Raw genomic sequence first — 9,826 nt, forward strand, 5'->3', positions numbered from 1 at the left:
TCGAAAGAGACTTTTTCTCGGATTGAGGAGTTTCCAAGATAGGGTTGCCGAGGAGACCTTCTTGGGTGGGTTTCTCTTCTCTAGGCACAGATAATTTACTGGGTTGCTTTAGGCTCTTGGTATAGCCCGTGCAGGAAGACAAACACTTCCAAAGCTCTTCCGTAAAGCTCTGAATCATCTCTGGAAGTGTCTGTTTCCTTCTGACTGTACAGGGAGTTCCTGAAGTTAGATGGCTGAATCCGAGACCACATGCTCAGTAACTTAACACAGATCCGATTGAACTCAAGCCAGAGTTACACATATGCATCTGAAAAAAGATGTCAATCATAATGAAACCATGGAAAATGAGGGAGTCTTTCCCTCAAGTGAAGCCACAGGTGTTACGCTCTCTCGTTTCTCATCCTTTTAAAACACAGAGGACAACTTTCCTAACGTACTGTTAGTAAGAAGGGAAGAATAATTCAATAGCCAATACTGGTACAATACCTATGGTACATTTCATTCCTATTTTCCGTTCTAAAAAAAAAAACCCAAACCCACAGACCCAACATTTAAGGCTAGGGATGCAGACTTCAGCATCAAACATGAGGACATATTAGTACTAATATGCTTCTTAAACAGAACGACTGCATTTTTCACAAGTTGTAAGGGAAACCTGTATACCTGAAAATGTTTTTTATACTGCACCACAATGTGTAATTCATTTTTTTTAATAGGGAATGTCAGGCTAATATAGGTATATGTATGTTGCATTATAATTATCTCTTGGTGAGAGTATTCTGAGTAACATAAAATTGGAGACCTTTGGGCTGAAGTCAATAAAATACCAATCCGTCTTCCGTGCTTCAGAACCCATCACAAGCCAGGAAGAATAATTTTCCTTGGCCTAGCAAAGGCTTCTAAGGTGCAGAGGGGCCCACAAACCGTTGTACCCTGGGGCTTATGAGAGCTAAGAATAAGGAAGAACCGTAACACTACAATAAGAAAAAACAGAGCAGAGAGCAAATAAATGTTTCCCATGAGCTGTTATGTTTAGCTTTATCATGTGAGCAAATAAATGTGTTGGCCGCAAAAATGTCTAAGATGTATCCCAATCATTCTTCTATTCACTGCAGAAGTACTTTTATATTGAATAAAAAATTGGGATATTTAAAGATGTGTGGTGGATGATGCTCTCAGTTTGCACTTGGAGTTATTATGGTCGCGAATACAAATGAATATAGTTGCAGCACTGTACTGCGTGTTGGTCTCTAACTTGTGGGTCATGTAATTTTTTCCAGGCCACCCTTCTATGTCATCCTATAAAAGTCTACAGATCTTTGAAATGCATGAATGAAATCTGAAGACGAATAGGAAAGCTGGAGAAATAAAGGCAATACTTAGATTGAATTAATAATAAGGAAGTCTTAAGATATGAAGTAGTTTGACTTCGATTAGGCTTGGAAAGTTCAGGTGCTGCCTTCCCAAAACTTTTGGGCTTGCCTTTCTCATCCTTCCACCCAACCCAAAAAAACTCTTCCCCCTTTTCTCCATGTCTGTGCTGTTTCTTTCATATTTTCTGAAGATTCTACCACTAACTACGTGCACAGTTACATGTGAAGACTCTGACATAAGGCCTATTTGAAAGCTAATATAGGGGAAGGTCTTAACTTTCTAATACAACTATTTTAGATGGCGTTCACTCTTAGGAGCTGACATTCAAATACTGCCTATCAAACTTACAGTTCCCCCATGTGTTAGAAATTGTACAGTAAAAATAGAACAGGTTGGAAAAAATCATTATAATGCTTACTTTGCCAATTTAATTAATACACAGTAAGCAATATGATATTGAGAGAAAGGTAGTAGTCGTCATGAAAAGATGCATTTTCTACCAAATTGCTCCCAGAGATCAAATTTATGCATAGCCCAGTCCAACTGAGAGCTGACATAGTTAGGCATGCTGCTTTTGCTCTGCCCGTGACCTGCTCTCTGACCTTATGCAATTCAATAACGCACTTCCCTTATTGCTTCAGTTTCCACAACTGTCAGATGAAGCAAGTCAGACTTAAGATACCCGTGTAAGTTTATGAATGAAAGCGCCGTCCGCAAAGTATTACCGTGTAGTAATCCAAATTGCGGCCTACCAGTTTGGATATTCAAAAAAGAAACACTGTTCACGCTTGCAGCTCAACAAAATACAGCACTGCTATAGCTCAAAGAATTTAAGGTATTCTAATAAGGCATAATCCATATGCATAATTCTTTTTAATGCATATGGATCCCTGAATAACTGAGCTTCCTAGCAAAATTATTTACTGATCTCCAGCAAGTAATGTGAGCGTTTTAATGAGTAAATATGCAAACAGATAATTAGGCTGAAAAAATCCGTAAACTTTTAGCTGTAATGAAAATAAATGTTATGAATCAGGGAAAAAAGTCCCACTTCAGGTGGGAAAAACATTCTTTTTCTAGTGGAAGCTGGTCATTTCCATAGGAAAGAAATCGTTTCAGAGTACATTCGGTTTCATCAGGAGGTAAATGCTTTTTACAACAATGGTATTTAGACTGTAAGCTCTTGAGGACAGAGACCTTTTCTTTTTAATATCTAGAAAGTGCCATGCAAAGATACATGTATACATTAATATTTAATACACAAATATTAATAATACCTCTGAGTGAGGAGCATACTTTCTCACAAAATCATGTTAGATTACAGCTTGGAATGTAAATATAACAGTCTTACGATTGCAACTAGAGCTATTCCAAAGTAATACCCGGGTCCTGCGTGTTTGCCGTCTGTACATATTTGTAAGTCAGATTTCTGAGAGGATGGGATTTGTGCGGTTTGAGATTGTGCGTGTTTATAGGTGGGGATGGACATCTCGCTGAGCCCCAGCAGGAACCTCTGAACCTCACCACCACCTTCAGCCTGCACTAGTAGAGGTCTTAAATAGATCCAACTATTTGTGAAAGTAAACAACTTTAAGCAGGAGAGAACAAAGACCATGCTAACACCATCACGAAAGGGACAACTGCAGGGTAAAGGCAGTGCAGGTATCCAAAAATCTAAAGGAAAACGGTAAGTTTAAAAAGCTTTAATTATAAATATGTATTTATCAGACATGAGCGCAGTCCCTACTCATTCAAGCTTAGTGCCTCTCCTGAGCCTCTCGTGTCCAGCAATGAACAGTCTTTGATAAAAAGCTTTTTTTTGCAGTTGTGTTTATCTCCCCAGTGGATTCTCTGCCATCTAATTAGGGGTGAGCTCATGTTGCAACCTTAGTATAATTCAGGTAAAATGTCATTCAACCATGAGACAAATCCAATGGAAACCAGGCTTTGTTAGGTGCAGTGCTCAGACAACTTCTTGCTACACAATTTTTATGTGATATTACTATACTTACTACATTTATATATTAAATTCCCATTATATAATCTTTATATACACATATATGCTATTATATCTATTTTAATACTCTCAACAGGCCTACTTGTAAACAATAGCAGGTCATCCGTATTAGAAAATACATGAAACCGGTTCTGTTTCTTATTAAAAAAAAAAAAAGAAGAAAAAAAAGAAGAAAAAAAAAAAAGCAGCATCTCTGTTGTGGACTGAACGCAGCTGGCCACATCCGGTGGTCCTGTCAAATGCCAAACACAGCCTGGAGTTCCCTTACATGTCTTTTGGGGCAATACGAAAAGCACACAGCTCATGTGTTTTTGTGTATATTAGGTTACAGGTCTAAGTTGCTGTGGCTGTATATTCCAGCATACCGCTGGAATTTGGTTCTTGAACTTTGGGTTTGCTGGAATGGTGTCGTCACAGAACCACACCCAGAAATCTTGGGCATTCTCTGTTCCTTTATGTACACAATAAGGTACAGAACGACAACTGTTCTATACATCTCAGACAGCACTTAACAAAAATAATTAAATGTAGGAACACAGCACTACTTCTGGTCAAACTTACCCTGCATTTGGGGAAATATTTAAGTGCAGAAGCACTGTGCGTTCACTGGCACAATGCACCACTTTTTGGAAGATGGTATCCCTAAGGAACAACAGTTCGTCATGGAGGCTCCTGCTAGCCCTTCCACTGCATAAATTATTCCTCTTTTCAGTGCTGTGCATATCTGAGGGCGTAATCAAGTCTATAGTGCTGGAGGGAGATACTTTTTGTTCTGAGAAATGAAGTCTGGAAAGAAGCCATTTTGCTTAATCTCTGCGAGGCATTACTCTTAAGTCTCATAAGGAAACGCTCTGCAGTTTCACCGTTCCGCTCAGGTTCGTGCACACACCGAGAATTTCTTGAAGACCTCAAGAGAGACGAAGGTTCCCATACTCATCTCCATTTCCGACTAATGGTCACTAAACCTGCAACAACCAACCACTGGGTTGTTCTGAGGGTTTTAGTTCACTGCAGGCTCTGTTTCCACAGGCCACCAGCTCAAATCCAACCTAGTCCTAATAAGTGACTGTTAATGACTGTTTAGAGAGGTACGTGGCACACAACAACTACAAAACTCAGCATTACCACCTACTACTACCATGCATCTAACTGCACGGAAGAGGATGCTCTGCCAGAAAAGCGACGCACGCACGTCATGACTGAGTAGCACGGTTCATTTCGGGCTTTCCCCCTTTTGTGCTCAAATGATATACAGTCTTAATGATCAAAAGGTCTGTCTTAAAGATAGACTAAAAGCAAATAAGATGCAGGGACGGTTCAGGAGCACTTAATATATAGCAACTCTAATAGCAGTCTGAAAATTGTTCACAGCATGTATCAGTTTCAGAGGGCCAGGGTTTGAATGGGTTGAACCGAGGCAGAAATAAAGGAATTTCAGGTGGCAGAAAGAGCAAAACTACAATGTCTTTGCACATGTTAAGAGTTTTCTCCATAATTATTAAGGCAGCACTTTCCATGAATGGAGATAGGCTTATTTTTTAGGCCATCTTTAATGCTTTTTGTGTGTTCTTTCCCATCCGATAAAAGGAAAAGCAGATAGTCAATACTGCTGATTATAAAAATAGGGGTTTTATGACTGAAGGTGAGACGTGACGAGTTAACCTTTTCAAGAAGGCCGTGTTTAAATAAATTATTAGCATCTGTTCTTTTATCTGCTTTTTATGAGCCATTCATTCAGGTGCTAATATATAGAGTGTGTGCACGGGGTTATCTCTGACAGCAAAGATTGATAGTAGTAGTCGTTCATTTTTTAAAGAAAACAGTACAAAGCTTGATAGGGAAAGTTAAATCCAGGAATGACGGAGTATTAACTGTGCTACTAACTTCTCTACTGCTGCTAATATTTTTCCATAATCCTAGCCTACTTTTTCTCACTTCTTTTCCAAGGGATTAATCCTGCCTCTTTGTATGAGGAATGTTGGCAGGGGCTAGGATTTGCAGGAAACAAAATTGTGAGACATTTCCAAAGGAAGGTTTTGTCCTAAGGGACAAAACTTCACAAAAACAACAAACAACCAAACAAAACCCTTTTGCAACGCAAGATGTGCACTTGTCTAAACTATGGATCCAAATGACCTGTTTACAGATTTTTTTAAATCCTTCTTTACACTCTGGTGGTTTTTTTTCCCGCTACTTCTTTTCAGTCCGTCATATTTAAATTCAGTGCTGTAAATACAAGGAATACACTTTTCCGTTTTTTTGAACAAATAAATAAAATAATAATAATAATAAATAATAAACCTAACAATAATAGTAGTAATACATCAGTGTTCTGAAATATTCTCTGACTTTATGCAAGTCTGCATACTGAAACGTGTTACACGCAAATGTGAAATGATCCTCTATGATACTTACACAACACACATAGACGGCACCTTCGGGAATTCCTCCACCTATAACACTAAAGGTGCTCACTGGAACTACTTTAAATAGTTCTACCGATGTCAGTGGTTCCAGCTATTTTGCTCTGAGATGCTTCTTCGCCCTGGTGGCTGGAAGAGCAGCATCCAGCCTGTCCTTCACCTGCGCCCCACCAGGTGGCCAACCAGCAGCGCCCCAGTGGCCCAATATCCTATTTGTCCTGTTTGCACCAGTAGAACGTGCCCACGTTCAACGAGTCCAGTTGAAGATAGATGTTAATCATCTAAAGATAACCCATATGAAGATAATTCGCTTATTTATTTTTTTTTTCATGTAACTGCAGATGGAGCGAAAATGTAGAAGGAAGTTATTTTTATGTATAATATGCATATGTCTTTTGGAGCAATGCCTATGCATACGCGATCTCACGCATAGGTAGGACTCCCAGGCACAAACCGGTGATGAAAACATGCTTGTATTTATTTCAGCCGGTGAGGAATGAATAAAGTACAGAGATTCCCACTAGGAACAAGAAAAAGTAATATTCTGCTAATTGTCACAGTTTAAGAAACAAAACCAGAAGCCAACAACTACTTTAGATATATGTTGATTGGCACCGAGACCACGAAGAGATCATTGCTCCTAACTTTTTTATGTCCACTCCTACTGACTCTTAACATTGAAACAAAAGGCTAAAAGTATTAAGATTCTGATTACTATGAAAATTCATTTTTGCTCTTTGCAAAAGATATTATCTCTGTCAATAGGTTTAAACTGTAATTATGTGAGATGTAACTGAAATGTGAGAAAATGGTTCTTTTTCAGGGTGTCTTTTTCCATTTTAAGGTGGAAGTTAAAAAAAAAAAAAGGTTGTTTTAAATTGTTGCTATTTTTCAATGTTTGTGGCAGTACTTTTCTAACAATTGTCAGATACCAGAAGAAAATCAAAACACTCATCTCAGAAAAACACAAGAGCATTTTATTTATGTTCTGTTACACTTCATTCCTCTTCCCAGATTTCAATATTTTTGCAAATGTATCTCCGTGTTAGATGACTAAGCTATTAAGTTACTCATAACAATTCACAGTGAGTCAGCATATGTGATTTCCAACCTGTTCTATATTTTATAACCTGGAGTCTAGATTTAAGCTCACACAGGACAAAAAGGCAGAAGAACTGCAGTTCGAATTGCACAGTTCTTTTCTGAGATGGCAAATCCATTTGGCTGTTTTCACGATGGACAGGTAAGATAATTCCTCCTGGAGGGACACACAGGTCGCATGTGCCACCAGAACCTCCTTTACGCCGCTGCTACCCCATCTTTCAGTTATTTCTAGCTATTCTCACATCAGAAACCTGGCAGCGGACTTTTAGGGTAGAAGCCCAGCTTTGGAACAAAGTGGAAGAAAAAGAAGCGTTCAGACTAGTATCTTGGTTTATTCTTGCTAAAAGCGGGAATGTTTCCAATTTCCAGGGTCCTTTCATGAGATGAAGGAAAGCGAGCGGCAGAAGCAGAGCGGTGCCTAAGGACAAAGAACTGGCTGTACGGGCGATCCCATCCTTCACTGAGAGGTTGTGCCATTTGCCCTTCCAGCCTACCCAGCACCGCCCCGCTGCCGGGGACTCACATTCCGAGTCCTCTTTTGGCAGGGCAGACGCAAACCAGTCCCAACCTCCGATATTCAGGGCATTCCAGGATCCAGGATCCAAAGCTGCCTCTCTTTTATGGAGCGTATGTTGGTTTTTTTTTTAATTTTCCACTCGGGGGGGGGGGGGGGGGAACCAAACCAAAATGCAAAACAACCTTTCTGCTGGGTCACTGAAGGATTACGTGACCACGGCTGTCATCCCTAATGGATTACTCCATCATCTCCCATCACAGATACTTGTTCTTTAATGAGAATTTAGGCATCTTTATATGAAATGGGTAAAGAGAGCTGCGCCTTGAAGGGGGTGGAGTGGAATGGCAGCGATGCCCTTATGGGGACACACAGAGCAATGCCAGCGTGCAATGCTTCTCTGAAGCAGCGTGGAAGGTTTTGTAGTTACTCCCGATCAACGAACTTGCTTCATTTTGATCGGAGTAAACAATGATTAAAAGCCTGACCACACATTAAGAAAATAAGGATTTTTTTTTTTTTTTTAAGACCTCCACATCTACTGCGTGTTGAATATTAAAGAGGTTTCTAAAGGAACGACGATGGGCAGCGCAATTGGATGTGGCTTTAAAATTACCAACTGCAAAAACTGAACGACTGTCAAAGGGACACCTTGTTATGCTTTTGTTGAATTAATCCAGGCGTCTGCTTGTGTCCAAGACGCTAACTGATTTAATTGCCTCCTCCGGACGCCCTCTCCCCTGCAGGAGACCCTCGCGAGGGAGGGAGACCATCTCCCAGGCCTCCAGCTGGGAGAGGGGTGTTGGCCCTCACTCCTGCATTTTGGTATTCTGGGAAATGTAGTGTAGCAGGGAAGTGGCCATTTTGCATCTGCTCTGCTTGTTTGTAAATAACTGAATTTAAAGTGAGGGGTGTTCAGAATAAGGGCGATGCCTGCATTGCGTGTTAAGCCCAAGAGATGTGTTTTCATTAACGAACAGAGAGCCTTTAGATGAGATGCTCTAAGAAAGAGCCTTTTGTAAAATGGAGGGTGCTAGAAAGTGTGTGTCACTGCCACTATCACCTAACAGGTTACGCACTGATAGAGGGAACAAGGGAGCTGGCAGAAGCCTGTCTCTCGCTGTCAGTTCCAGGCTGCAGGCTTTTATGTTCATTTGTAATGCAATCAATAAGGAATAGCTTAAATTGGGCTCTGGAAGCTTGATTTTATAGTTTGCTAAATTTCTCTTTTAAATCTGTTTAAAATAAAAGAGAAGTTTCTATGGAAACCTTCCCTTTTATTCAAGGGGAAAAAAAAAAAAAACCCACCAAAAAACCATCTCCGCGTCTCCCAGGCACTGCCTTGTGCCTCGCGCAACCAGGGGCTCCTGGGTCCGCGCCAAGAGCTGCTGCGCTGCCCCGTCACCTGCCACGCCGGCAGCCGCCTCCACCATGCCGTTCATGTGGCCTCTTCCATCACCCCCCATAGGCCAGGGAGGTCACAGTGGCCCCCCCCTTCCTACTCTTCCCAGTCCCAAAACAGTTGGCAGCGAAGGAAATTCCTGGTCTGGCCTGGGAAGCCCCAGGAGTGGCCACAGCGTGCGCTGGATGATTGAATTGCTTTGGTTTTAAGATATTGTCACCCATTATTGTCATTAGCATCAGTTGATAGATATGATTTCTTTGTTTCCCCAAACACAGGGAGCTTAAGGCAATTTGCCTGCTTTTGCCTGCTTAGAGTTTCAAAGTCTCCTTTCCAGAGGGCTCCTTCCCTAAGCCTCTCTGCCCTCTCAGCTTGTGATATTCTGAGATTACTTTTTTTTTGCCTATCGATGCAAACCCTACGCACTGCTGCTGCGTTTGAGATCCTCCCTCAGCCTCCACTCCCATTACTCTGCCTCTGACCAGCCTTGCACAGCGTTATAGAATCACAGAATGTGTTGGGTTGGAAGGGACCTTTAAAGGCCATCTAGTCCAACCCCCCTGCAGTCAGCAGGGACATCTTCAACTAGGTGAGGTTGCTCAGAGCCTCCTCAAGCCTGGCCTTGAATGTCTCCAGGGATGGGGCCTCCACCACCTCTCTGGGCAACCTGTGCCAGTGTCTCACCACCCTCAGTGTAAAGAACTTCTTCCCAATGTCTGATCTAAACCTGCCCTGCTCTAGTTTGAAGCCATTGCCCCTCGTCCTATCGCTACATGCCCTTGTAAACAGCCCCTCCAAGCTAGGAACTGGGTTTGAGCTACCTGACAGAAATTAGGCTTGAACAATTTTCTTAATTAATCTTGAACTCACCATGATTAGTACACTCACCAACTTCACCCTTCATTCATTCAGTCTGAGCCATAACAGTTACACATAAAAAAAGCTACAAAATCTGTTGAGAAAGGATCTATACTAGTTGTTCCCTTAAAACT

Source organism: Larus michahellis, chromosome 5, assembly GCF_964199755.1.
Source record: "Larus michahellis chromosome 5, bLarMic1.1, whole genome shotgun sequence".
In the NCBI taxonomy this organism is placed as follows: Eukaryota; Metazoa; Chordata; class Aves; order Charadriiformes; family Laridae; genus Larus; species Larus michahellis.